Genomic DNA, 27083 nt, shown 5'->3' with positions numbered 1-27083 from the left:
GAGCTCGCGACAGTGAAACACAACGACAAACATTTTTTTAAAAACACACACACGGGCCATGTTGTAGCGGGCAAACACGGCCGCTAAATCACAAAAGCTATGGATTATTTCGGAGCTTACCCTCTCTTTGATGAAATGATGAAATATAAACAGCGCTCGGTGAAAGCTGGACGGTGGTTTTTCACTATTTTTATCCCCGACCCTGGTGATTTCAGAGTGGGTTTATCTCTCTGAGCTTGTCGTCCCTGCGTCGCTCCGCCCATCCACCATCATCCCATTTGGGTGCGGCAAACTGGTTAATCTGCGGCTCACTATTGGCTACCCGCAGGCACGTGACCGCACCGGGGAGAGTGGTTGGAGCACAGGATCTTTGCCCGCCCCGCGAAAAATTACCGTTGTGTGTAATGGTAATTCATGGTTCAGTTTACTGATAAAAACTAGACATGAAGCTGCAAGAGCCTTTTCCAGATTCATATACCTAACCTGGCAGTAATGCACCAATAATCTGAAAGCCCCTATACAAACTGAAAGAAGGAGGTCATCACAATTTCTATATAATCATACCACTGACACCTATATTTTATATCCTAGCTGCAGCATATATTTTAACGTTTAACCTATGATATTGCCTTTTAGCAAAGAGATCTCAGCGTTTTTTTTTCTTCCATCTGCTTGCTCTTGTGCTAGCAGCATATCACTAACCTCTACACCAATAAATTTGGAACATTAACAATTGCCTGAATGTAAAGGAATTAGGCTGCAATTGTAAACTGACCCATTAGCTGGATTAAATTGAACTATAGTTACAAAAAAAACCCCAATTGGGTCCCTTACAATATATTTATTAAAGTTAACAGTAGGACATACCAAAATAGTAAATATAAACAACCCATTACAAGGTACAATATATTATACAAAATATTAATTTATCTCTCACATAGCAACTCTGATACAACAATGATATTAAATTAGTCATGTAGGCTATTTATCGACAATATGGCATGGTTTTTAAAATTATATAGAATAAAAGCATTTCTTTGACCAGTGTGAATGTGCACAACACAATTTGAGATAACAGATCTGCTAAATTGCACAGAACAGAAAAACAAGCTTTATGTGTTGCTTTAGTAAATTTAAGTTATGAGCACTCAGTGTCCATGGAAAATTACACCCTTTTACTCACAACTGAAATGGACTGCCTGAAAGATTAGATTACATATTTAATGCAATAAAGTGACCTGTATTGGTTCTGCATTTAGTAATCCCTTTTTTTTATACCATTTTGTATAACACAGAAGTAACCTAATTGGAGAGGTGATACTAAGGGTACCACTGTACCACTGCTACTCTTGACATGGACGTGGCTATTTGTAGGATGTTAAAGGACAGACCCATTAACCCTAAACCTAATCCTCGCATTGTTTTAACGGCGTCAATACAATTTACTGATAGCAGATTCGCAAACATTGTACAGTAACCTACACACGTAATAAATTAAGGTCCTGCCAGAGGGCGCAGTTAGTCAGTCTATTGGAGGCGTGAGGCGGGATTTCCGGTGATATTTCACAAATCATAACAACTCCATCATGGTCTCTGATGGAACAATTTAAAGATAGGTTGCCGAACCACAGAGACTGTTTATTATAAATGAAGCCGAAACGGCGTAAATATGATGCCGTGTTCGATATTTGTCACTAGATGGTGGTGCTTCGACACATTCGTGTTAGTTAACCTGCTTTATTGCAAAACAATGATGTTGATGATATGAAATAACCAACCTGGCCATAATTTATATTTTACACTATTCGTTTAGGAAAATATCTGGGAAAATAAATAAGCTTAAATTCTCCCAAAATATGTCATTGCATTAACTCTTCAAGGAAAGTGGGAGAGGAAATGTCAAAGAGGAGAGGCCAGGCCAAGGCTGCAACATACAAACTCATAGCACACCAAACGCCTGCCATTCCACTTCTGTAGGCTATGTTGAGTGTGTTGAGTCACACTGGCCCACAGGAAATATTTCTGTTCAATGGGATTTAAGATGGTTGCTCACAAACAGTCTTTGCAGGTGTCTGAAAAAAACAATGCCAACAATATTTCTTGAGCAAACGTCTGTCTTGCAGCTTGTTCTGATATCACTGTTTCTTACATTTCTTCAGTAGCGGAAAAAGGGGAAGACATTTTTGTGAATATCTGATGATTAGTTTATCATTAAGCAACATCACACCATTTCTAAGTGTACAACAACACTGTTTTAACCTATGTTCATATCTGTAAGACCTCACTTCTTCAGAAATGTATATTGAAAAATGTTTTAAATTATCAGCCATAAAAGCCTCTGTGTATTAAAACATAAGCTCTGCAGAGTCTTGTACTAAAAGTCATATAGGTGATCATTTTCCATTTAAACTCCAGAGTTTACTGCATATACTTGTGAGTGGCCATGACTTCTGACTCTTGTGGTGTCAATCCTGTCCCATACCACAACCCACAACACATGCACTCTTCTCTTCACTGATCTCAGACCAGCGCTGGCCCTTCCAGTGTTGTGAATGATTATGGTCTGCCTTGTAGCATGGATACACCAGCTGGGGACTCTAAATATATCCAACTGGTGTTTCTGAAGAGCTTAGGCATGGAGATCATATACTGACACTGGAAATCTACACCTAACTCTATAACTTTCTCCTCTATTGTGTTTGTCTATTCTGATTCGCTGTCCCAGCTATATTTACATTTGGGCATTCATCTGATATTTTGTTTATTTAGAGCTGCATTCAAATAAGCTTCACAGTGTCTTGTCTTTGTTTCCCAGTGTCTGTCTGTCCTTTTAAGTATTAAAACAGTCATTCTTTTAAGTAAATTAACCGCCAACAAGTACAACTTCTGTGTGCATGAAAGAGAGACAATATAAGAAAAGGGGCACAGACAAAAATGACCTACATATAGAAATCAGAAGTACAGAAAATGTATCTATAAAAATGCAGATCTGCCTAAGTGGCCACAAATCATTTGAGCTCCAGTATTACATTTGGGTTTCAGCACACATTCCTCAATCACCTGTTTTCTCTTAGCAGCACATGTCACAGAGTGAGTGAAGATAAACCCAGCTGCTTTACGTATTAATTTCAGGCAGCACTTACCGTCCCCTTTTAACTCCAGCCAGCCTTCAACTCTTAAGCTCAAATCACCAGGGGCTGATATGAAAATAAACAATTTGTAGTATAGCTGATGATGCCTGGGAGTATTGGCATATTTAAGGATACGGCCTAATTCTTCCCCAGATATTATCGACTTATTTCAGTTCAACCGGGCAGGTAAATTTCTCAACATTTGTTGTTCAGTGAACCCACAAAGCAGCCTCAGAGGTAGACTGCAACGCTGTTCTATCTAACACCCGCAGCAATCTGTCTTTTAGTCAAAGATGGTATTGTATTCAGTCCGCAGTGCCATGGAAAGCCCCTCTCCCTCCTCCTCTGCCCTGCACAATGAGACAAGGGTCAGCCTGTCTTTCCTCCACTGTGTTTTTGATTCACTTCTGCACTAGGAAAATGTTGTACAAACTTTGACCTCCAACAGTGACCTTTTAAACCCACTGGCCCCACCCGCAGAGTCCCCTCAGCCAAGGGTTAAGGTAACTGATTCTTAACCAAGGCCGTGGCTAGCTGCCACAAATGACATTGATGTCATGTCCTCGGTCATATTAAATCCATTTTAAATTAATACATTTGTGGGGTTTAAATTAGTGAATGATTTGTATTCACCACCAAATTTACATGTAGTGTAGTGTAGAGAAGGCTTTGACACTTAAAAAAACTCCTAGGCAATGTAGATACAATGCAGATTTTTTAAGTGGAATTTGTACTCATGACTTCAGTATTTCTAAAATCCTGGCTACAGTGACAGTGTGCAGGCACCAGTTAGCAGCTGTCTATTATGGTATTACAGTGGTAGAAGACGTATTTGGGTCATTTACAAGTAATACCACAACGTAAAAATACTTCACAACAAGTGAAAGTCCTGCATTCAAAATTCAATAGAGTAAAAGTACAGCGGTTTTAAATGCAATGCAGAATGGCCGTTTTTAGATTGTTATAATAATATTATTGGACTAATGATACAGATGTAAAAACATCTAAACACTGCTGTGATGTTTTTAATTACTTATAATAATGCATCCTACTTAATATAATCTGATCACATGTTTTGGATGAAATTTTCTGCATTGTAACCATCAACTCAAGCTGTCAATAAACGTAGTGGAGCAAATATTTGCCTCTGTAATGTGGTGGAGTATAGGTGTAAAGAAGTATAACATTGAAATATCCTCTTTTATACCATTTACAAATTTGTCAGTCTTTGTCTTAATTTAAATAACTTTAATCACTTTTTTAAACTAACTTTTTCCCCCCTCTTACAAATTCCTCATTCACTCTTGAACTCTTGAAGAAATACTCAGATCGCATCATTCAGAACATAAAATACCAAAAGTAAAAGTACTCATTATGCAGACAGCCCCATTTCAGATTAATATGATTATAGTTTGTTTAAAATTTCTGAATTTAAGTAATAGTATCTAAAGCTGCTAAATAAATGTAGTGTAGTCAAAAGTAGGCACAAAATTTACCTCTGCAAGTGGAGTAGAAGTATGTAGCCTAACATAAAGAGTAAATGTACTTTAAAATTGTACTTAAGTACAGAGTAATCCACCACTGGCTCTGGGTGTATAAAAACAAAAAAGTCCAGGATGAAGCTGTCTGTAGTTTCTGAAGGAAACCTTGGCCTCTCACCACCACCACCACCTCCCCCTGCACCCTGTACCCTCCCCCTGTCTGTTGATACCGCAGCCCGGAGAGGTTTGAATCCAGTCGGCGGCCATGCTGAGCTGAGAGAGAGAGAGCTGCTGCTGCACCGACGCTCATTTCCGTACCCACCGGGACAAAGAGGAAAACTTCCCCACGGTGAGTTGTACCTGTGCAGACTTTACTCTCTAGATAGCTGTTAAAAGTAACGCGGGGCCTTTTTCTGTTTCAGCTTGCTAAGTTATTTCAGCCTGTGCCCCGCTGGTCGTATTCATGCGTGCTGTCGCGGACTTCAAGCTCAGCTGCACTTGTTGCACTGTGGCTGAAACCCCACTGAGACACAAAAGAAGGAAAACGCAGCGTTATAGTTGCCTTTTTCGGGAGCTCTTCCGCGTTTTGACTGCGCATAAAACTTTTAAATATAATTTACCGCCACATTTCAAAACCTAACTGTAGTAAAAAAAATAAAATAAAAAAAAGTTAGCGGACGACTATTGGGGTCAAGAGTCCACGCAGTCGCTGACACCGTCCTTGAAGAGCAAAATAACTCGTGAATATAATATTTCGTGTCCAGCAGGCAGTGCTCACGCAAATCTTTTTAAAGATTAAACTCCCCTTGCACTTTCAAAATAAAGTTCTGGCACCCAGAGGTCATTTAGGGGTTTCTACCTTTGGCACGCATAATTTAAGGGTGCTCTTTCACTGCAACGACAAAAGACGTTTTATTGACAGCACCAAAGGACATATCCACATAACCGCAGTTTATATGAAGACTGGTTGGCGCATCCAGTTGGCATCAAACGAAATAAAGACCTGCAGCATACTGTGAGATGTCAAGATGTTTTTGTAGTTGTTCAGCCTGGAGGACCAGTCCAGTGCAGCTGGGGATCATCAGTGGATGCTCATAAACATTTCACCTGCATGCATGTCTAGCCTTAGTTGGTGTGGAGATATGTGGACAGGAGGCAGTAATAAGAAGTTATGGAGCTGCTTTCTTACTCACTATTTGCCCTCTGGCCTGGCTAACTTAAGCCCTGTGTCTCTGTGTGACTCTGTTGGCTCGGTGCACTACAATTCAAGCTACACCATCATCACCGTGTTCCTACTCTTGGACTTTCTTCAACCCTGAAATGAAGTACAGACTTTTGAGAGACAGAGGGAGAGAAGGATGCCTTTGCAAGCCCCAGTTGTGATCAATCTCAAATGTTCGGGGATTCCAACTTCTCAAGTATTGGGAATTGCTCCATTTCCTTGTCTTATAGTAAACTGATTATTTCACTGATCAATTGCAGGTTAATTTCTCCGTCAATTAAGCGTTTGGTCTATAAAATGTTAGACAATAGAGGAAAATGCCCATCACAATTTCCTAACGCCTGCCTTCATATTGTTTATTTTGTCCAAACAAGAGATTCAATTCACTATCATGGAAGACTAAGCATATATTCACATTTGAAAAGCTGGAACTAGTACATAATAAAAAAAATAGAAATGACTGTTAATTGTCTGTCCACTGATTCATTGTTTCAGCTCAGAAAAAAATATTATTTTTCTAAAATGCCAAATGTTTGATGGTTCCAGCTTCTCAAATGTGAGGAATTGCAATCTTGCATTATAGTCGAATGTTTTGGACTGTGGGTCTAATTAAAGCTATTTGAATACATGTGATTGGCTTTTTAAGAATTTAAACAAGTTAAAACAAGTTTATCAATTTATCAAGAAAATAATCTACAAATGAACTGCAGGCACATTCCTGATAAATAGAAGAGTTTGTGAAATTGTTATGCCTTACCCACACGCCCTTTAACATTTCATATACGTGCGTAAGAAATTCATAAACGAATGCACCTCACTTAAGAGTAAAGTAACACCCCTCACATTACTGTTGTGTTTTCTAAATCTGTTTTCCACAGCTTCATTAGTGACATTAACCATCCCTACTCTCGCTCCTCTTTGCACCAGCAATTCACCAAAATGCAACCCAAGGCTTTGACATCCCTTCTCACGCGGCCTCACTAAGTAATTCTTCTGCCTCATGGAGTTTGATTCCACAGGTCCTTGGCTGGGTCATATTAGGCATGGGGGCAGCCACCCGGATCTTGTCAATATGATAGGCTGGCTGGCGCTTCAGTGGCACCGGGGAAAGCCAGAATCATGTCAGCCAGACCCTCAGGGGGGGCTGGAGAACCAGCCAGAACAGGATATTGCTGTGTGATCATTCACCAGCAGCAGACAAATCATTAAACCAGTGGCTGCATGCCGCTGAGCGGTTCAGGCATTTCTGTCTGTCACTCTGACTTTCCCTCAGGTTACAGGTTGTGTTTGCGTTTTGAGGTTGTCACTGCATCTTATCATCCCGTCATCAAGGATAAATAAAGTAGCTTTACTGTTCTGTGTGAAAATAGATGGGTATGAGAGGAGTAAAATGTAATCAATCTTCCATCATCCAGCCCTTATCTCTGATGGTCATAGTCTTGCAGTTTTTGATTTAGGCCGGTTTCTTTGATTTGACATCAATCCATTTTGTGTTTTAACTTTCCCATACCTGCTTTTTATGGGAGGAAATCTTTGCACACATGTTTCCCAAGACTTCCCATTTTAGGAAAGCTAACTAGTCTATTTTTAACACGTGTCTGTACTTGATTTGTTCTAAATTCTGTTAGTGGGGAAACTGAACCATCTTGGTGCTTTTTGTCTTTTTTCCCCACATTCATTCGAAGCACAGGATTCACATGTGCTAAATTACACAGAACGCTCTTACTTGTTTATAATAACCATACGGAAGCACGCAAGCCTGTCTTTAGAGACTTTTTTTAATCAATTTAAAATGGGTGGGAAATGGGAATTTAGTCATGAACTGCATGGCTGAAAGAGCGCTTTGTCTTAAACTTGAACTTTGTGCAGAAATGGCATTTGTTTTGGATGTCAGGGGTTATTTACTTGGATGCCTTGTTTGGGTTAAAGAACAAGTCCTGGCTGTTTGACAGATTTCTCTCTCGTAAAAAGTTGGAGCACTGAAAATTGCTTCTCCTTGGAGCGTATCCAGTGTTGCATATAGGCTCGCATGTTACTCACATCACATGCTGTGTTCATGTGCTACTCTTCAAATCCAAATGCAATTACTCGACCGCCTCAAAAGACACCCCGTTTTAAGAGACGTCACGTTTCTTCACATGCTTACAGTGAGCGACTGTCAGGTTATTGAATAAACTCTTAGTGGATTTGAGGGTGACCATTCATGAGCCCTCAAAGGCTTTCAACTCATCTCCTTTGCTGGGTCTGGTCTTCTGCCTGTTCTTCTGATAGCAAAGGCTGAAGAATACCTGCATATGTTCGTGCAGAAGCACCCCACCGCCTGCTGTGGAGGTCACTGTAAAAGATGGTGCCCTCTTGCTCATTAGAAATCTAATTATCCAGACCGAATATCCTGGCAGTCGAGTCAGCGGGCAAGACTCTCTTTGTTTAATTTAAAATCGTACGCACAGCATGCCAAAAGACGAGCCATGCACAGGTCAACAGTAGTGACCTTTCATACAAGCCGATTAATTGCCATGGTTTTAAGAAATTAGGTAGGCAAGTTTGATGTATGACTTGCAGCTTTTGGTCCTGCAGGAGTTGAAGGGTAGAGGTCAGGGACCAATCTGTGCTGCTCTGCTATAGAGGTGTGCTGTGGTGGCTCTGTGGAGCACACATCTGGGCCTACCCCCCACCTCCTTTTGAAACGCACACAAACCTCCACTGCCACACCCAAGTTACCCCACCACCCTCAGGCTGGAATAATTTCCTATTGGCAAAGAGAGTAGCTTCTGGCTCCATGTCAGCAGCAGACAGTGGCATGTGTAGGCACTTTTGTGTTTGTGCTTGTGTGTTACTGGCCATGCATAATGCATTGCTGCATTCCAGAGATGTCTCTGCAAAAGTGTCTCATGATTTGAATGGTGGTTACGAATCTGTATGCTAGGGTTATAATTTCCTGTTTTTCTTGGTTTTATTTGTTAGGTAACAATAAAGGTGAAGAACAGTCCACACCCTGCTAGGCTTAGTCGCTTTTAGTCAGTGGCCAAAAGTAGCTATAATAGCGTCCACAGCAGTCATTTATTTCTTTTGAAAATGCTGGCAACATTAATGTACAGGAAACCCGTGAAGATTCCCAAGATGCTGCACCCATTGCTGTGACTGCTTCTGTTGAGAGTGCAGGAAACCTACTGATGCGTTGCTGCAGTGCTATTGACAGCTTACTTGATGTTTTGAAAAGGTTCCCAGTGTTGTGGAGTTGGGAGCAGGGAGCTGGAAGGGAATGGAGTGGGGAGCTAGCCTACATACAGTACATTCTGTTACTGAGGAGGATATCACTGAGTGACACAGCTGAATGGAGAAGGTGCTCTCTGTCTTTGTGCAACGTTCATCTGTAATGAAGCAGTTCAGTGGTTAAAGGCTCAGTAGCGTCTGTTTTATAGGTGATAGTTTTGCATAGGGAAGACATTGCGTGACGAACTTAATTTGCAGCTTAATCAGCAGATTTCTAATATGTTGTGCTTTTTATCCGTTTGTTGTCGCTCAGGGTTTGATTTGGTTAGTGTTTGCATAGTCCCAGCATCAACGGTCCTTCGCCTGAGAATGCAAACTGTCTTTACAGTTAACGTGTGTTGCCAGTTTATTAGGTACAGCTAGGTAAAATAATGTAATGCAACTGCCGTGAAATAAATCCTACCTTCACGAAGGTTCTAATGTTTTGTTTTTTTGTTTTGTTTTATTGGAGAGGTGTTGATTCAGTGTTCAGCTGTTTCAATTATTACTCAGACCTCGTTGAGATAAAGGCGGACATAATGCACCTTTCCGTATGATGCACTACAAACGAAAGCCCCCCAAATAACCATACATTTTTAAACCTCTAAGTTTTAGCTAACTAATAAACTGGCGACTGAGTGGACATCACCCAATGCTAAAAACAGTGCTGAGATAGGGCAGCAGCTGGACCTGCGGTCCCCATTAATTTCTTAAAGGAAGGGGTGGGGGGGAGGAACGTCGCTACAACAATAGACACACTCCTACAGACGCACATAGACACTACCCTAACCTCAACCCCCTCCCCCCTCTTCACTACCCTCACCCAAACTTCCCCCTCCCCCTTCTCAGCAATTGTGTGCATTGACGCTTTCCAGAGGCACACACAGGATCGCTGTGCTGTCGCTCTCCACTGGCGAGCAGCGTTTGACTGCTGTGACAGGGGAAAGGCAGTCCTGGCCGTTGTGTAATACACTCAGATGAAGGATAAGGGTAGAGTCTGCCACTGACATGCGCTAATGTGAAACGGGACTTTAATGCAAGCACCATCTCTCTACCCTTTGCAGCCTCTTGTGCCCTTTTTTTTTTACAAGATAGAAAGAAAGAGGGAGACCGAAGGAGGAAGGGTGTGTGTGTGTGAGAGAGAGAGAGAGAGAGAGAGAGAGAGAATGACCGGAGAGAAGGGAGGGAGGAGGACAGACAAGTCGTGCTTGATGGTCACATTTATTTCATCTGTCATGCAAAACAGCGGTGACTTTCCCAGTAATAACTGTGACTGAGCCGGGTTGGAAGAGCCTCTCTCTCTCAGCGCTCTTCTCTCTCAACCTGCAGGATCTCCCCACTCAGACTATGGTAAGATTTACGTCGCAAATGGCTTGTGAGGAGTGTGAGTGCTGGCATCTCACAATGTCCACACCTTTACCCTATGTCATAGCAATCAGATATGTTTTTATGTTTACTCCGCACAGTGAAGAGAGTCTCCAGGACAGTGCATGCTATTTTTACCCAAATCTCATCGGGGGATAAATAATTCAGTATTTTCATAATTCAGTGAGTGGGGCTCTGCTGTTCCTTATTTGAGGAAATACCCACACAGTTTACTTTCTGCTTTTTGCCGCACTTTGAGCTAAGACTAAGAAGAAGAGAAGAGGGCAGTTTTTAAAATTATTTGAACTGTTGTCTACTGTTTTGTTTGCAGTAAAGCTGGCTGGACACTGTACGGATTGTCTGAGATTAATTTTAGAACTGGGCCGAGTTTTTGCCATATCAGTTATGCAGCACAGTTTGAGGTGGGTCATGATGCGTGATTAATTGCCTACTATCTGGCTTGTGGACAATTGAATAGATCTCTGGCATATTAGAAATTGTGGTCAGGTGTCTTAAAGTTTTGGCAGTTCCACGGTCCGATATCCCTCATGGCTGCTGTCAAAAGATCTTTCAAACAGCAGTGAGCTTGTTTTAATTTAACTTGAGTAGTATTTTACATGTCTTGAAACTACTATGACACAAAACTGAACTTGGCTGCACCTTAGACTATATTGCCTTGTCTGCATCTTACAGACATCTGCGTCTGCACATTTTCTTCTTACATTCTGTTCCTAATAGAAAACCACAAAGTAACATTGCTTAACATTACAACTTAATTGCTTGTGAGCACTGGGTTCAGCTATGTCAAAGCTTGCTAACATGTCTTTTTCAAGTGCTATCACTCCACTTCAAAGAGCACTGTTCTGTAAGTAGGTCTCTATTGTTGCTGTTCACTGCGAGAAACCACTCAATCTCTTGTCAGTCACGTGACTTTTTTTAAACCACCAGCTGCAGGTTTCTTGCAGCACAAGTTTGGCTGCTGTTTATTGTTAACTGCATTCAGTATTGTGTTGAATTGCCAGCATCCAGGCACTGTATCACTGTTTGCGTGAGAAGACAAGAGTTTAATTTGGGGTTTTGGGTAAGGAACTCCTCGCTTTGCAGGAAAAGACTACTTGCATCATCACAACAGCGCGCATGGGACATTTTTCATATAAAGCTCTCATACTTGGGTGGATTGCCACATTAGGCAAAAGAATGGACTGCTTCTCGAGACAGAATGTGACATTTCATCCATAACATTTTGTTAAAAAATTTGGCAGATAGCCCTGCACAATCACATGTATTTCCAATGTAGCACACAAATTCATTCCAATTTCACCCCAGTTCATTTGACTTTGTGTGAAGGTAATTACGACATCGGAGTTATCCTTTTTTGAAAATATTTCCCATAAACGCAGCGACTGAGAGACTACAGGAAATGGAACTAAACTGATTACCGGAGATTACTTTGGGTATATACAGCTAATGCCTGTTTATGCACTGAAGACAGACACATGGACACAAGTTCAATGTGCTGCTGTCAGACAGGAAAATGGAAGAGACATGCGGACAGGTAAACAAATGCATCGGGAGCATCAACGTCAATTCATACTCGACATCTGCAAAGAATTCAGGGGTGATGTAGCATGGAAAAGGAGGCACGTCAGCCTGATGAGCCACGTTCCTTACACAGACAGACTGTCGCTGGCTGGCTCTGAGGCTGGTGGCTGTCTGTCTGGGCTTGGGGCTGAAAGGACTGGGTGGGGTTGAGATACTTCATTCACTCCTCTGTCCCTCCAGTTGTAGCTGACAGCAATAAAACCCTCTTGGATTAATCAGTGTTGGATTATTAACTGAAATACACGTTTTCTGAGGTAAAACATATGATTTAAATGATTTGCCTATTCTGCTTCAGGTCTGTTATGTGTACTTGAAATGTCATTTTACCTTTTTATCTGCTTATGGAACATAAATCCCACTCTGGCAGGTCACAATCTGTGTTATGCCAGTGTGTTAACACATAACAGGGTATAATCTATGAATCTAACGTGCTGCTATCATAATCTTTTAAAGGCAGATAAGCTGAAGAGCTAATGCCAGGTTTGGGAGTTTGCTCATCAGCCAGCAGGACACAGGATGTGCCTTCTCTCGTGATCAGCTCATTAAAATTTAAACATCTGAATTCTAGCAGGCAGTGAACATCTGCTAATTTATGTACATTCAAACATTAGCACAGACGTGTTTATAGTTTTCTTCAGATTATGGCATTTGTTGCACCTTCTTATGGCCCCTCTTGATCATTTTGAATTTTTATTATCTTTTAAAAATATATCTTTTAATTCAATCTAATGCTGGATGACAACCAGCTGCACTGATCCAAATTGTCGCTGCTCCTTTGTCACACAATGCATTATTCATCTGTGATTTGGGTTTATCCTGTCTGCTTTTTACCCAGAGGATTTCTTGGTGCACTCTGTTTATGCTAGCTAGCTGGCTGGTTGGCTGCCCTGGTAACTATGGTAACAGTATCCCCCAGAAAGTTGGAGAGACCAGACTTTGCTAGGCTAATTGTGAGCAAGTGAAGCATTGTCTGCAAAGTTAGCCTTAGTCCCATCTTGGACAAGGGCCTGTTAGGGTTTTTTATGCCCTCAGTGATTTTCATAGCCATCTCAATAGAAGTGATTCCTCAGACCTCTTTGTTTTATAAGGTATTTGTTTCTTGCCAGAGAGCGTTGAATCATCTAGCTACTTGACCTACATTCAAGTAAAACAAAAGAATGTACATAGTTCATGTTTTCTCTGATGGAATAATTTTTTTCTCTCCTTATCTTTTAGGTATTAGACTATTTGCTTAATAAAACAAGCTATAAGAATACATCATAGTGGGCTGACACAGGCATTTTTCACTGTTTTCCTACATTTTATAGACAAAACAACTATTTCCATCCATCGACAACCGCTTATCCCGCATACAGGGTCGCGGGGGGCTGGAGCCAATCCCAGCTTACATCGGGTGAAAGGCGGGGTACACCCTGGAAAGGTCGCCAGTCCATCGCAGGGCCACACATAGTCAAGTTTATTTATAAAGCACATTTAAAAACAACCAGAGTTGACCAAAGTGCTCGACAAGTTGTACAGTAGAAGACATAAAAATTAAAACCAGATAAATTAAAACAGGCCAAACAACCACTCACACTCACACCTAAGGACAATTTTAGAGACGCCAATTAACCCAGTCTGCATATCTTTGGATGGTGGGAGGAAGCCGGAGCACCCAGAGAGAACCCTCGCGGACACGGGGAGAACTTGCAAACTCCACACAGAAAGGCCAGGGCCAAAATGACTATTTAATAATGAAAATGGTTTATTATTAATTGTTAGTTTCAGCCTTAGATTATGTTACTATCAAGTTAAAGTAATTTTACATGAGGGAGTATTATGATCTTGTCTACCTACTACTATATTGTGTATTAATGATTTACTCTAATGAAGCATTACTTTTCCTCCTCTCTTGTAGACTGGTGTGATTTGGCCTGGGCATCAACCATTTCCAACTGTGTGAAGAAAAGCAAAAAAGAAGTTTTAATGAATCAGTATTCGCTAGCCGACGCCATGACAGACAAGTAAGTGGTTTATCTTGTTCAAATGTGTGCTTGTGTGTATTTGTGTGAAGGGCCCACTGTACTGTCCTTTTGTCTAGTGTGGAGTAAGACGATGATTGTCTCTTGTGATTACACAATTACACATCTTTCTTGCTCGGCTCAAGATTGTCTCCTGGATGTGTGTTTCAGTACAGAAGTGGAGGAGAGTCGGGGGTTCTGATAGCACAGAGAGAAGTGTGTTGTGTTGGGGGGAATGGGAGTGGTGGTGGTATAAAGACGGTCTGTTTTGTTCCTGAAGACGTATGACATTTGCATCAGGGCTCATTTGCATTCTCGTTCACTCTGCTGGTATGTTGCTGCTGCTGTTAGTTGGTCCTTATTTCCCTGACAAAACAGACATTTAAAGGGGTTTGAGGCTTCGCTATACTACCTATTCGTCTGCTCCTTCTCTTTTTGTTGTTCCTTCATCTTTTCCCTTCCCCCTTTTCATTTTGGACCCGTTCTCTATGCTCCCTATCTCTTTTCTCTTTTTGTCTCTTTTGTCAACTTTGCCTTTGTCTCTCGGTCCGGTGTGTGTCGGACTTTTATCTATAGAGGATGGAGAATTTGGGTGCAGTAAGCAAAATAATCTGCTGTCAGCGTTCATAATAAGCGGAATAAGTGGTGAATGGTCAGTCAGCTGAAAGGGATAGACGCAAACACGGTGAAGGCCAAACAAGGCCAGGCTTATTATGTGCTTTGAGTTACAGAAAAGGAAAAGGGCAGTAAAAAGAAAAAAGTTTGGTCAGTAACAAAAAAGAAGAAACAGGCTGTTTTCAGAAAACTTTAACTGTACTGGTAATGGATGCACATGAAGGACTCAATGGAAAGGCAGAGGAGCTTTATATGTATACAGTAAAGTTTCCAAGGTAGTGTTGTTATGGGAAATGAAGTTTATGTGATTCAGTGTTTGGATGCACTTAGTCAACCTCTAGCATCTCTCCACTTATTACTAATGCACCTGCTGACCCTCTTCAGAGGAAGAGAGAGCGAGAGAAGGGGTGAGGTCTGGTGAGTCAGTCAGTCTTTCTATGAAACAGGCCTCTGGGTAGCACCCTGGCTAAGAACAGCACACTTTAATGTCAGTATAAAATATTGTGCATCTAATTGGTTTGTAGGGTCGGATAATGCTATACTTGCCCAGAGGGGAATTTCTCTTGCAAATTAGAAGGTTATACCACTTCAGCCATTCCCTTAAAGATGCATTGGTGTTTATGCAGAGCCAGACGTTTAGGCTGGGAAGTTTTTAAGTGTTTTGGATGCAGCATAAAAGAAAAACTAGAAAAAAGATGATCTTGTAAAACCTTATTTTTAAAAAACAAGATGCAGCAGTATTTTTTTATTTTTCTTTTTTTCTTTTTTTTTAATGGGACTCTGCTGGACCAAATCAAAGTGAAGTGAAGGCTCGGAGTTTCTAAGTAAGAGATGATGTTGTTGACAAGTTGTCCCATTGGATGAAAGGTATCTTGGCAACCAGAAAGGGGCGAAAAGGGGGAGGGTGTCAGTTTATTGTGTGCTAGATGCTAGTCCATGTTGTTGGATGATTGTTTGTCAGGGAAGAATGATAAATGTTACGCCAAAAGGAAGTGAGGGGAGAAGTTGGAGGACGTGCCCCCAACAGTGACGGCGAACAAAGGCTCCCTCAACATGGAACTACTTAAGATTCATACAAAGGCAGAAGAAGACGGCCACTTATTTTCTCTCTAACGCACACACAGATGCCCCCTTTTTTCCTCTAGCTCACTCATGAGCAAACATTTGCACTTAGCGGGATATGAGTGGACATTTCTGTAGATATGTGCATTCCAATTGGTATTCCCAGATACACGCTACCATGCAGACACAACATTTACTGACATTTTCCAACAACGTGCACATGACCTTCAAGTGCACAAACTTCACATTTGCTTAGTGTAACAGCTTTGCATCTGTGTTTTCCGTGCAGAACCTGCTATTCATTCAGGAGCTGATTATCCAGCTGCAAATGTGCCCTCAAAAATGAACATGTTTCGATTGCGGGATTTTGAGGTCAGCCTCCTATTGTACCAGGATGCTCTGGGATGAGGAAACATTCTAAAGCCAGATTTGCTCCGTAGCACTTGTAGACGGGGATTCTTTCTGTTGAAATTCAAGTCTGCATAATCCTCTTCGTGTGTGTGTGTGTGCACAAGTACAGAGTCCATGCACCCTCCAACCAGGATTTCAATGAACAGGAATCTTACCAATGATTTGCACCAGGGTTCACTGTATTGCATCATGAAAGTAGGACAGAAAGACAATGCCCCAAATGCGAGAATGTATTCGTAAATCAAATCAAATGTTATTTTGACATTTCTGTAAAACTCTAAGCTACGATTTGGGCCTCCGTTCTTTTGGGGGAAAAACACAAAAGCAAGATGGAAAAATGTGTTATTCCTAAACTCCTTTAACCATACGTCCATGGTTCTTTATGCAACGGATCCATTCGGTTTTCCAAAAGGAGAATCATCCTCCTACTCATTTCTTTTCTTTGTCCTCTCTCCAACCACTGTATGAATCTGCACACTCAAATATCCTCTCTTATAGCAAACCCTGTTTTCTCTCTCTTCCCCTCTCGCTCATTTTCCTTCCCTCCCCCACCTGTGGTGGTGCGCACTGACAGGCCTGAGACTTGGGATGTTTATAGATGGACAGTAAGGGTAGCTGCACAGAGATGAGAGAGACTGTGTGTGTGTGTGCTTTTGCTGGAATGACCACGCTGTCATAGAGATGAGAGGCCTTTCCCAGTCTACTGTAGGTCTGTTTGCTTTGTATATCTGTGTCAGTCAAGGACCCACGTGTTTGTGTGTATTCATGTCAGTCCCAGGGGAGCAAGGATCCAAAACCACCTAAGAAGCTGGTTAAGAGCTTTGTAACTGTCACTTACAGTAAAGTGCAACATGTATGCTAGTTAGAAACCTGCTAAACTCCCAAATGTTTGATCAGAAGTTGCACCCCTGAGAATACAGACAACTGAAAGACTGAATCGAAGGATTTGTTAGAAGAACGTGTTTAAGAGACTGCTCTTTTATGTGCAATGCAATCTGGCTGTATGTTTGTAGATTAATAATTGCATCTCTCCTGCTTTCCACCAAGCACCTGAATGCAGCTATTTTTAAAATGGTCTTTGCTCTTAACTGTCTCAACAATAACTCCACGTTGATTTTTAGGGATATTCTAGATGTCGGTCGGTCCACACCACTTTTCATCCAGGCTGAAATATATAAAGTATTTGATGAATTGCCACAAAATGTGGTTCTGATTTGTGTGAATCCTACATACTTTGTGATCCCCCTGACTTTTCCTATTGTGCCACTATGTGGTTGAAATTTATGGTCTTGATTTAAATATCTGGACATCTTTTAGATGGATTACCATTAAATTTTGTACAGATATGAGTTGATGCCCAGAGGATTAATTCTAATGACTTTGGTAATCCTCTGACTGTTCCTGCTAGCGCCATAATCAGGTCAACACTTGAATTGGTCCAGTACCTTTTTTTTAATGACCAAATACCTGCAAAACTAATTATCAGCCTCAGCTGTACTTTGTGTTTATTGCTAATTAGCAAACATGACACACTAAACTAAGATGATTACCATGGTCAACATTATACCAGCTAAGTATCAGCATGTTAGCAATGTCAATGTGAAAGTGTTAGCATGCTGGTGGGGGCGGGAGTTTAGCTCAAAGCACCGCTGGGTCTGAGTACGGCTTCACAAAGCCACCTGCGTGGCTGTAGACTCTTGTTTTATGGTACTTAAATGAATAGATGGTCTGCTTCAGAACTTGGCTGAACAGGGGTTCTTTAGACTTTTAGACATTTGGCTGATTTCTCAGCCAAGACTGTACATGGAAATAAAAACCCAAAAGCTGACAACACAATTGCCTGGAACATTATGCTGAAATAAAATAGTCCAGCTGGTTTGTTGTAGGTTATATGTGGAGACTTCCTGATAGTAAGGATTTGGTTCTAAATGCCTGAATTAAATTCACTATTTCTGTAAGACATGGGGTACTGGTAAGAGAAATAGAGTTGTGGTGGTCATATGATACTGACGAAAGCTTGAGCTGGCGTCGGAGGGGAAATCAGGTGTCACAGTGATGTGAGCTCAATAGCCCATCCTGTCAGTATGTTTACCATAGGCTGGGTTTCTGAAGTAGGGCCTATTAATACATTTGTTCTGGCTTGAAGAGTCTTCAAAAGGCCAGCTTTGCCCACTCTCATTCAGGTCCACTCATCAATTAAAAAAACCCAGACCCATGACATCTCCACTTCCTCTCTGTCCCCTCTCCAGACTGAGGTGTCACCAAGGGCGTGGTTTGGGGCACGGCTGGGCTTAACAGCCACTCCGGACATCCTGAATTGAGACGTGAAGGCGCGGTGTCACTGGTGTCATTGACAATCGTGGGTACATAGTTAAAAGATCTGTATCAGCTGTCACAGGGATTTGTGGGAGCCGAGGGAAGCCGAGTCAAAGTGCTTCCTAAGGATGTCGAGGGGGATACACCCTTTGGCCCACGGCTCATCAATCTTAAGCACCTGTCATCTTCTCCCAGTGGTCCATTGATGCTGTGAGAGGATGGTGAGAGGCAGGGACTCGTTGTGTCGTGTATTTCTGCTTTTTTCCTTTTCTTTTCTTTTTTCTTTTTCCTTTGTGTGTCTGGAGGAAAGGGAAAAACAGTGATACATTTTGCATAGTCTTAGTGGTTATACACTGCAACTATAAAGCATGGCGCTTGACCTTGATGTACATGAGTAACCATCTTATGTGGCTTTAGGAAACTGAAAGTAATATGCTATTACTTATGGTCAGCTGAAATCCATACTTGATACAAATGCAAAAAGTAATTGTAATATGGATAAATATACCCCACCGCAACTAACTCAGGATACTGGGGTCACAGTTGAATATATGTGCAACCTGAGAATAGACATGTTCATGCACATTCAATGCTTCTCTTTTTTGTCTTAATATGATCCTTTGTAAGTGAAGTGCCCATGTTTGTAGTCTGGTGTGTATCATTTCTGCTTAGCATAATCTGATTATTCTTTTATACAGTAGAGCAGGGGGCCTGCATTACAGTAGCTTACCCCACCGGGCAAATGCTAATGTATCTGCATATTTTGGTTGATTTGGGTGACCTGAATTCAGTTGTCTGGAAGATTTGTCTCCTTTTTTCTGGGACAGCATTTGTTGCTTTGCCAGCAACATCCATTCTGACAGCTTTAGTCTGTTATCTTGGGATTTTACTGCTTGCTTGTTTGTTTTGTTTATCTCTATTTATTTAAAGATTGGAAAAAAATGTTGAAAGGAGCGTTGATTCTCTGTTAAAAAGTTAGAAAGTGAGTCACAAAGTGAACTATAGCCAAGGCAAAGTAAATATGTAAGTCCATGTTTTCCACTCAAACAGAGTTGGATTGTAGTGGACTGTGGGAATAAAGCTTGTGTACTTGTGCAGGGAGAATGTATTCAGCCTTGTTGTAAAGGTTTTCATTTTGCTCAAGGAAGCAGTCTAAGGGAACAGAGTGGAAAGCGTTGTGAATGGAGGCACAACCATCTGTCACGATGGCAATAAGATTTCTACCTTCCCTCCCTTTTGACTTATAAAAACTTGTTTTTGTGTACTGAAAAGAAAAGAATTTTCCCAGCTAACTGTTCTGTTACTGCTAATGCAGATTATTCCCTAAAGTCTTTGTTCTCGTTTTGATTCATTAGTGATGCACGACCCCAGTGCTGACACTGTACAAAACTGTGAAAGCCCTAAAAACCTGTTTTCTCAATCAGCTTCTTTTTGTGAACAATGTGGAGCTACATTACAACATAATTCTCTGCCAAAGTTAAAGCTGCTTTGGTTGTTTTCAGTTGAGAGATTTTCTGTCTGTGCTGTTATTGGTCGTGACCCGCTCGGTGGTTTGTAGTGGGCGGGCCTGAGTTTGAAAAAAAAGGGGAAGTCATGGACCAATTAGGATTTTGCTATGGAATGTTGTTCCGACATTTTGTACACAAAACAATTTAATTGATGGTTCAAGAAAATAATAATCTGCAGATTAATCGATTCATGAAAAGAACTGTTAGATGCAGACTTAAGAGAAATACTTCACATTTATATGCATGTTTTCAGGGGGTTTGAAGGTATAGTAGCCTTGATAACATTTGTGCGCACATATCTCAAAGGCAAAGAAGAGGAAGAGGAAATGAATATAGCAGTCACAGACCTCAGGTTCCTCTGATGGTGTTTCTACAAGCTAAAGTTCTAATGTGCTAATGTGATCATTTGCATGCTCACCAGTCATTTGTCCTTGATGATAAAATGTTAGGACAGTATCCTGGCTGACATATGAAATCACTGACTTGGGCAGTGGATATTTAAGTCACTACCTAATTGATTTGTCCTTCCCAGAATGATTATCTACCTAACTTGTGTGTGTGTGTGTGGATGAGTGAATAAGTGATATGTGTTTTTGTAAATGTTGTTTAATGGCAGTCTTATTGTGCATCATGTGTTTTTACTGATTCATCACCTTGTCTGTCTAACCATGGTCTAGTCAGCTTACCACACAAACACACTGGACATGCGCACACAACGCACACAAACCACTTCTTCCCTCTTATAGGCGCACACACTCTCTACATAACTGTCTTGTCTGATCTTTCTGTCTTCTCCCCCCCTCCCTAGCTTGAGGATTTTATAATTCTCTCCGGAGGAAGAGCGTCGCATCTTGTAAGGAGCCACAGGTCAGAAACTCTACTCCTCTCCCTCCCTCCCCCTTTTTGCTGTGCAGAGCGACACTGAGCTGCTCATGAGCCCGCCTGCTTCAACACGAATGCTGCATGCATCTACAACCCCTTTTCTGTAACTACCCCCGGGGCTTTACTCCTTTTTTGTTCCCCCTGCATGTCCACACCTGACCTGGGCAATCCTACTTTGATTTGATTCTGCTTGGCTTTGGTGCTTGTGGTGCCAATTTTGAGTCCTTTTTTGTAATGATACTTTCCCTTTCAACCAATCACTGTCATTTTCTTCACTTTGTGATTTTGCTTTCCTTTTCTCTTTAAGTTGTGATTTTCTTGTTTTATATCTGCTTTGAAGCAAGCTGATGGTCTACGTTGTTTTGTATACATCTAATGTTTACAGTGACATACATTGCTGCTTGCTTCCAGTGGCCTTTTGGACAACAAACTACGCTCTGTAGCTTTGCAGTTGAAAGTTCGCTGAACCTCTCCCCCAAACAGTGATTGTCCAATCATAGCAACTGTACTTTGCAACTGTAACAAGGCACGTCAGGTCTGTCAAGTTTTGAATTTATTCAAATGCGGAAGCAGTGTGAATGGGGCTTTAAACTCAATAGTTTGAAGGGTGGTTTCTTTTTTATGGCCTTTTCACCACCAAAAACACTGGAGCAGAAGTGTACTGGATAAAGCAGCGTGTTTGTCTACTATGTTAGCATTTTTAGCTAACCGGTGTACTACGTAAAGTGGTAAACTAACCTTACTTCCAATTCCAAGGAGCAAATCTTTAGCATACTACGTTATTATGTGGGGTTACAGATAATTTGGTTTGGGGAAGTTGTACACTTTAGCAACTAAATAAGCTAGCTAGCTACTGCTAATGAAATGGCGACTGTCATCATTCCAGTTAACAAAATATACTGTCATTAGCTGGAAATGAGAAGTCTGCTTTTGTTAACTTGTGTTAACAATGTGTGAAATTGAGGACCTCATGTTTGGAAAAATAACGTCAAATTTCAAGTGTTATTGTAGTGAGAGAAGAATGCTTGCGTGGCGTTAACTAGGGGAGGAGCTGATGCTAACACCTGTTCCCCAGGGATCACGTCTTTCAAAAGTTCTTTTACTTTCAGCATGTATTTATATTATTGAAGTTGTGTTTATAAGTAATTCTGCTTATTCAGCTGCTTTAACTAATGTTTTTTTAATGCTGTAAATTATTTTCATTACCATGAAGTCCAGGATGTGTGTCCTAAATCTGCCCGCCAGATCACGAGAAATCTGTGTGATCAGTGTTAAACGTTTTGGGCTTGGCTTTGTGTTTGTTACGCCTCTCTGTGCTGTGAAGGAAATGGTGAAATTAGTGTTTTATCTCCTGGTATGCCAAGTTCAGGAGGACACACTGTTAGTGTTGTGGCAGCCTGTGGGTGATGGGGTGAGTTTTCACACAGCACTCCAATGGAGGTTTTTGTCTCTGCTGTCCAAAATTACCACCATGAAATCAGTGCCTGCTGAAGGGAGAAAAGCTGAAGAGAAAGGAGTTCTTCTTAAAGGCAGGAAAGAGAGGAGAAAATATAGTAGGGTTTTTAGTGATGTTTACAGCCCCTTCCTTCAAATGTCCCCTGAGTAACTGTAATTTGAAAGACGGTTTGTTTTGTTTCTTTATTTATCTCATTGTATTCTTTCACCAGTGCACCATAATCAGTAAAACGTTTGCAGTGTAACTAAGGGCAGTCCTATTTAGATATTTATATTCCATGGCAGTTGATTCAAAACCCAGACCTTGAGACTTATTCTGCTCTGGGAGCTGAAGTCACCTGCTCTTGGCTATTGCTGTTTAAAAAGCTACCATCAATGTGACTACCATTCACCAACCGCAAGGCCTTCAGCTGGGGACCACAAGACCTTCAGCTGGGCTTTCGCAGCTTCCCAAAATAGTCCCACATTATACGCCTCAAGGCCTGGCTGGCATCACCGTAGCCTCAAGAAAACTACATCAATTGAAAGGTTTATGACTTTACTGTGCGTGGTGGCTTTCATCTGAGCCCCAGACTATGTGGCGTATTCATCCAATGATAAGTGACAAAACAAATGTTTTTCACTGGATCTTGAACACCACATTTGAAGAGCAGCATCACCTAGGCGGTCTCCTCACAGCACATCAGGTTAGTGTGAGAAGCTTAGTTTGAGGAAGTTTTAGTTGTCTTTCTACAGGAAATTGTGCTTTATTGGGAATATTGGCATTTTGCATCAAGACACTTGGAAGTAAAGTCTTAATTGTCTTCAACAAACTGCTGTCTGAGACCTGTGTACTAACAGGAGACCTAAAAGGCAATTTTCAGATGTGTAAATGCGTAAGTAGGTAATCCTCAAAAGTTCCCTTATTGTTATTTTTGTCATTGCAGATGTCAATAGTAAAACTCCTTCACTTATTTTCTCCTTTTTAATAATAAAAAAAAAAGCGCATGGTGATTATGTTTTCATGTTAAACTACAGAGGAACATTGGGTACTTGGATGGGGAACACCACACAGCAATCCTGGTCCTCTAGTTAGCTTACTTCACTTGCCTGTATGTTTATAGGGAAGTTTTTCAGATCTTCCAGAGCCATGTGACTCAGGGAAAGGGCGTGTTGTTTTTAAAAAGCTTTCCATCGACAGACTAAATATACCCCTTACTGGACCTGACCCCTCATTTGCCTTTGCTGTGGCCACTTTAGGTCGACATGCTAGCTCAGCAGGGGCCCTACAGCTAGTAATTATATTGGAGGGTTTCCATTTAACATCCCCTGTGTAGTGTTGAATTCACACAAGCTGTTTTCCTCAATTTAGACATTTGGGTTGTCATTCGTGGTTTACCTAAATTTAATTCTACCTACTTAATTTTCTGTACCAGTTTCTAGCCTGTTACACATCAGAAATGAGCATCATGTGCTCCTTGTCATCATTCATTATTAAATGTAGAAGTGAATTAATGTTATGAATGTAGCAGATCATGCCTTAATCCTTGATATAGCCAGATCAAGAAGTTGAAAAGTTTAACTTTTCCTCCCATTTGTCATCCAGTGAGCTCATCATGGATAATGTACGATGACTGCTGCATCATCTGTTGCAGTTTTTAGATGATTTTCTCCTATGGCAAATAGTCAGCTGTACAGTAGAGGTTCTGCAGCTGTTCACTGGCTTTCAGATGGCTTTATGTTAACATGATGTGGCTTTGACACGGTAGCTTTGCACTTCACAAATGAAAGCTGCTGCCTATCTTCAGTGAAGACCTGATGGTTTGGACATTGACCAGAGCTGCAGGTTGAACTGGTTGTGTGTTGATTTATCCCGATGACTTTGACAAATTGAGCAAATAAGACTATTCTTGAAAGTAAGGGGAAGTCTTTGATGCATAAGGAGGTTCAGGAAGTCTTATTGCCACAAGTGATATTCACTTCAAACATTGGTCGTGGCTGAACATTACAAGTGTGAGAAGGAAAAAACAGGCTGTGTGTGTGGAATTTGAAAGAAGTGATGTTACCATTCCTCTGTGAGCTGCTCCTCATCTCTGCACGGAGCTAATGGCTCAAGGCTACATTAGACATTATTAACATCCACCCAAATCCCCTGACTGAACCCTCTGTGCTTGTGTTGAATTGTGGTTAATGTAGATGCCAAATTTTGACAATTAAGAAGAATGTGTTGAATAAGAGAGATCATTTCTCTTGTGTCTGCTGCATCGAAACAGTGTTAATTTTTTTTAGTGTCCATCGTGACGTCATGGGAATGTAATGCTAAATCAGGAAAGTTGTCTTTTTAAGATGTTGCCTAAGAGTGGCACAAAACTGGAGAGACTGTAGCCTTGATCACCAGATGGAAGTGTAATAGTCAGCTGGAGTTGTAAAAGCAGTAGCTTAGCCCATACTAAGATTGTAAAGCCTTGGTTATCTACACTTGAAATGTCAAAAACAGTTCATCCGCCTGTGGGGAAACACAACCCCAAACTCTGATGCAGCTGGCAGTATTTTAAGATGGGCTCTTGGTCCCTGTCTGGTCGTATGAGGGATTTGATGCCTACAGTTGGCATTATCATGTACACATGTGAGCGTGCTCGAGTCTCTGCCACATCTATAGCCAAACTCCATTAATCTGCAATTGACATTGGAGCAGACATCTGTCCCCATCAGTGTGTCATCCTCTGTGGTTGCAGTATTTGATTTCAAGTGGAGGCTATCTCGCTCCAAATAACCCACAATACCCGTGGAGAATAGCCCTAGTGAAAGAAGCACCTGCAGTACTTGGAGTCCTATGGACACGGAAGCAAATAGAAACGAAATGTCCATAACAAGTTGCTTAAGCCCATGGTAATGTTTTTAAATGTTTTGTTCAGCAACAAACAAAAGTGCAAAGATATTCAGTTTACTATCAAAGAAGGCTAAGAAAACCAGAAAATATTCACATTTGAGAAGCTGAAACCAGTGATTTCTTTTTTTTTTCCCCCTTTAAAAGATTGCTTAAATGATTGATCAATTGTGGGGACTGATCAGGCACGAGGTCATACTGCCTGTTATAATGTCAAACTACAGTATACGATTCAGAAGAGCACCCTGATTTGCATAAACTGTAAGTGCTGTGTTATCACCATTCCCACAGCTGGGCGGGTACTGTACATGGTACTGTTGATTGAGTCAGGGGTGAACTAAGAAAATGTTGTATATGCGTCAAGTTGATGGTTTATTAGGTACACTTAGCTAAAACTAATGAAGTCCTATCTATCCTATCAAGGTTATAATGTGCAGCTGTTGTTGAAAGTATTTGAGAGGTGTTCAATCCAAAACTAATGCAGTGTAATAAAACAGTTCTGTATTGTATTATACAGCGGTGTGTTTCTGTTATTTAGCCTATCCTCACTGGTATGAATCTGGTGGACAACACCCGTCAGTGTAACGCAGTACAGTTCAACAGCAACACACACTGCAGCCTCCAAAATGGCCATGAATTTAAGTGAACAGTTTACTAAGTATTTTAGTCTTCATGAAGGTGGGATTTATTGCCGGACTGCATTAGTTTTAGCTAGGTATTAATTAATTATAAACTGCCAACAGAGTGCAGTTTTGTTATTGCTTGTCTCCTCGGGATACGTCAACCAGCCACAAGCTCATAAATTGTGGTACCGGATGTAGAGAAGGACAGAGGAAACGCTAAGTATATGTGACCTGCAATGTAGTGGACGACTGATATGAGTTTTTCAGTGGCCAATGCCGATACTTAGAGAGAAGGGTAGCCAATGTATATTGCAGATAACAAAGAAAAATCATGTATAATCCCATTATTCTGTGCAGAGTACAATCTAATGCTTATCTTAGCCAGTAACATGTTATTTTAGATGGAATCTTTATTAATTGTGTTTAAGGAAGAGTGGGGAACAGTTTTTCAGAAGTGACGCCAATCTGCATTATTCTCTACAATATAACAGCTATTTAACGCCTTGTGATGTAGGTATCGGCTAATGCCGATTATCTCAAAATCCTAGCTATCAGTCTACCCCTACTGCCATGGTTTCATGTTGGTCTACTGTCTAAGAAACTGGCTGTCACACAAAAGAACAATTCCTCCCCTTCGCTTCTGAATTGACAACAGGATATAGACTTTACATAAAGGTGTGAAAGAGCAACTTGACGGCAGCAGAAGTTGTTGGGTTTTTTTTTCAGTGAGGAAGATGAAATACTTTAGCTAGAGGAAAGTTAGTGTGCAGCACAGCATGGAAATGCCACACTGAACTGCCAAGAGATGTTCTTTCCACAAAATGAACTACTTAAAGCACATTTCCCATTACACAGTTTGTTTGTGTGTGGCTAGGCCCATGGGTATTATAGCAACAGGCGCAGAAAAAAATCAGTAGCAGCCTCTTTGCGTGCTGCAGCAAAAGGAAGAAGAGCATCTCTGTGCGTTGATGCTGATGATGAGTGAGGACATGGAAAAGAGAGCCAGTGAGGGAAAAGAAGTGAGAGGTTGGAGTTGTTGGCAGGCAGTGAATGTCCAACTCCCTCTCATCATCCTCGATCACACCATGTGTCCTCACCATACTCTGTGCTCACAGGATGTGGAGCTTCTTTTCTGCACTCTCCCGCATTGGAAATGAAGGGGCTAGTGGTGAAGCTACAATGTGGTCTTATGTGACAAGTCATCCAACCATTTCCGCAGGTAATTAGATTCTCTTTGCGTCAGATATGGACGGTTTAGTTGATATAGCTTCAGGCCACTATAACAATTTGCC

At 41.2% G+C, this 27083-nt stretch overlaps 3 protein-coding genes across 17 annotated transcripts in view; 1 reads left to right on the top strand and 2 right to left on the bottom strand.

The window, feature by feature from the left end:
• The window catches only part of add1 (adducin 1 (alpha)), a 32472-nt gene extending 32207 nt beyond the window's left edge, over positions 1 to 265 (bottom strand). For all 14 annotated transcript variants that reach the window (XM_038733211.1, XM_038733222.1, XM_038733214.1 and 11 more), the window contains exon 1: positions 121 to 265. The gene's annotated coding sequence lies outside the window, so the exon portion shown is untranslated. The remainder of the gene's footprint in view (positions 1 to 120) is intronic.
• Positions 1 to 27083, bottom strand: part of LOC119914154 (zinc finger and BTB domain-containing protein 7C) — a 203433-nt gene that overhangs the window by 78256 nt on the left and 98094 nt on the right. The gene's annotated exons all lie outside the window — the stretch shown is intronic.
• The window catches only part of sema4d (sema domain, immunoglobulin domain (Ig), transmembrane domain (TM) and short cytoplasmic domain, (semaphorin) 4D), a 36548-nt gene continuing 14292 nt past the window's right edge, over positions 4828 to 27083 (top strand). The window contains exons 1-3 of one of the 2 annotated variants that reach the window (XM_038733227.1): positions 4828 to 4961; positions 13951 to 14056; positions 20774 to 20832. The gene's annotated coding sequence lies outside the window, so the exon portion shown is untranslated. Of the gene's footprint in view, positions 4962 to 10287; positions 10437 to 13950; positions 14057 to 20773; positions 20833 to 27083 lie in introns of those variants that run through there. The other variant, XM_038733228.1, reaches the window with a different exon arrangement.

The sequence above is a fragment of the Micropterus salmoides genome, unplaced genomic scaffold, assembly GCF_014851395.1.
Source record: "Micropterus salmoides isolate LMB-PRFRI ecotype aquatic unplaced genomic scaffold, ASM1485139v1 Ms_hic_scaffold_20, whole genome shotgun sequence".
Lineage (NCBI taxonomy): Eukaryota > Metazoa > Chordata > Actinopteri > Centrarchiformes > Centrarchidae > Micropterus > Micropterus salmoides.
Note: the sequence above shows the minus strand (reverse complement) of the source record. Positions and strands in the feature narration are given on the sequence as shown.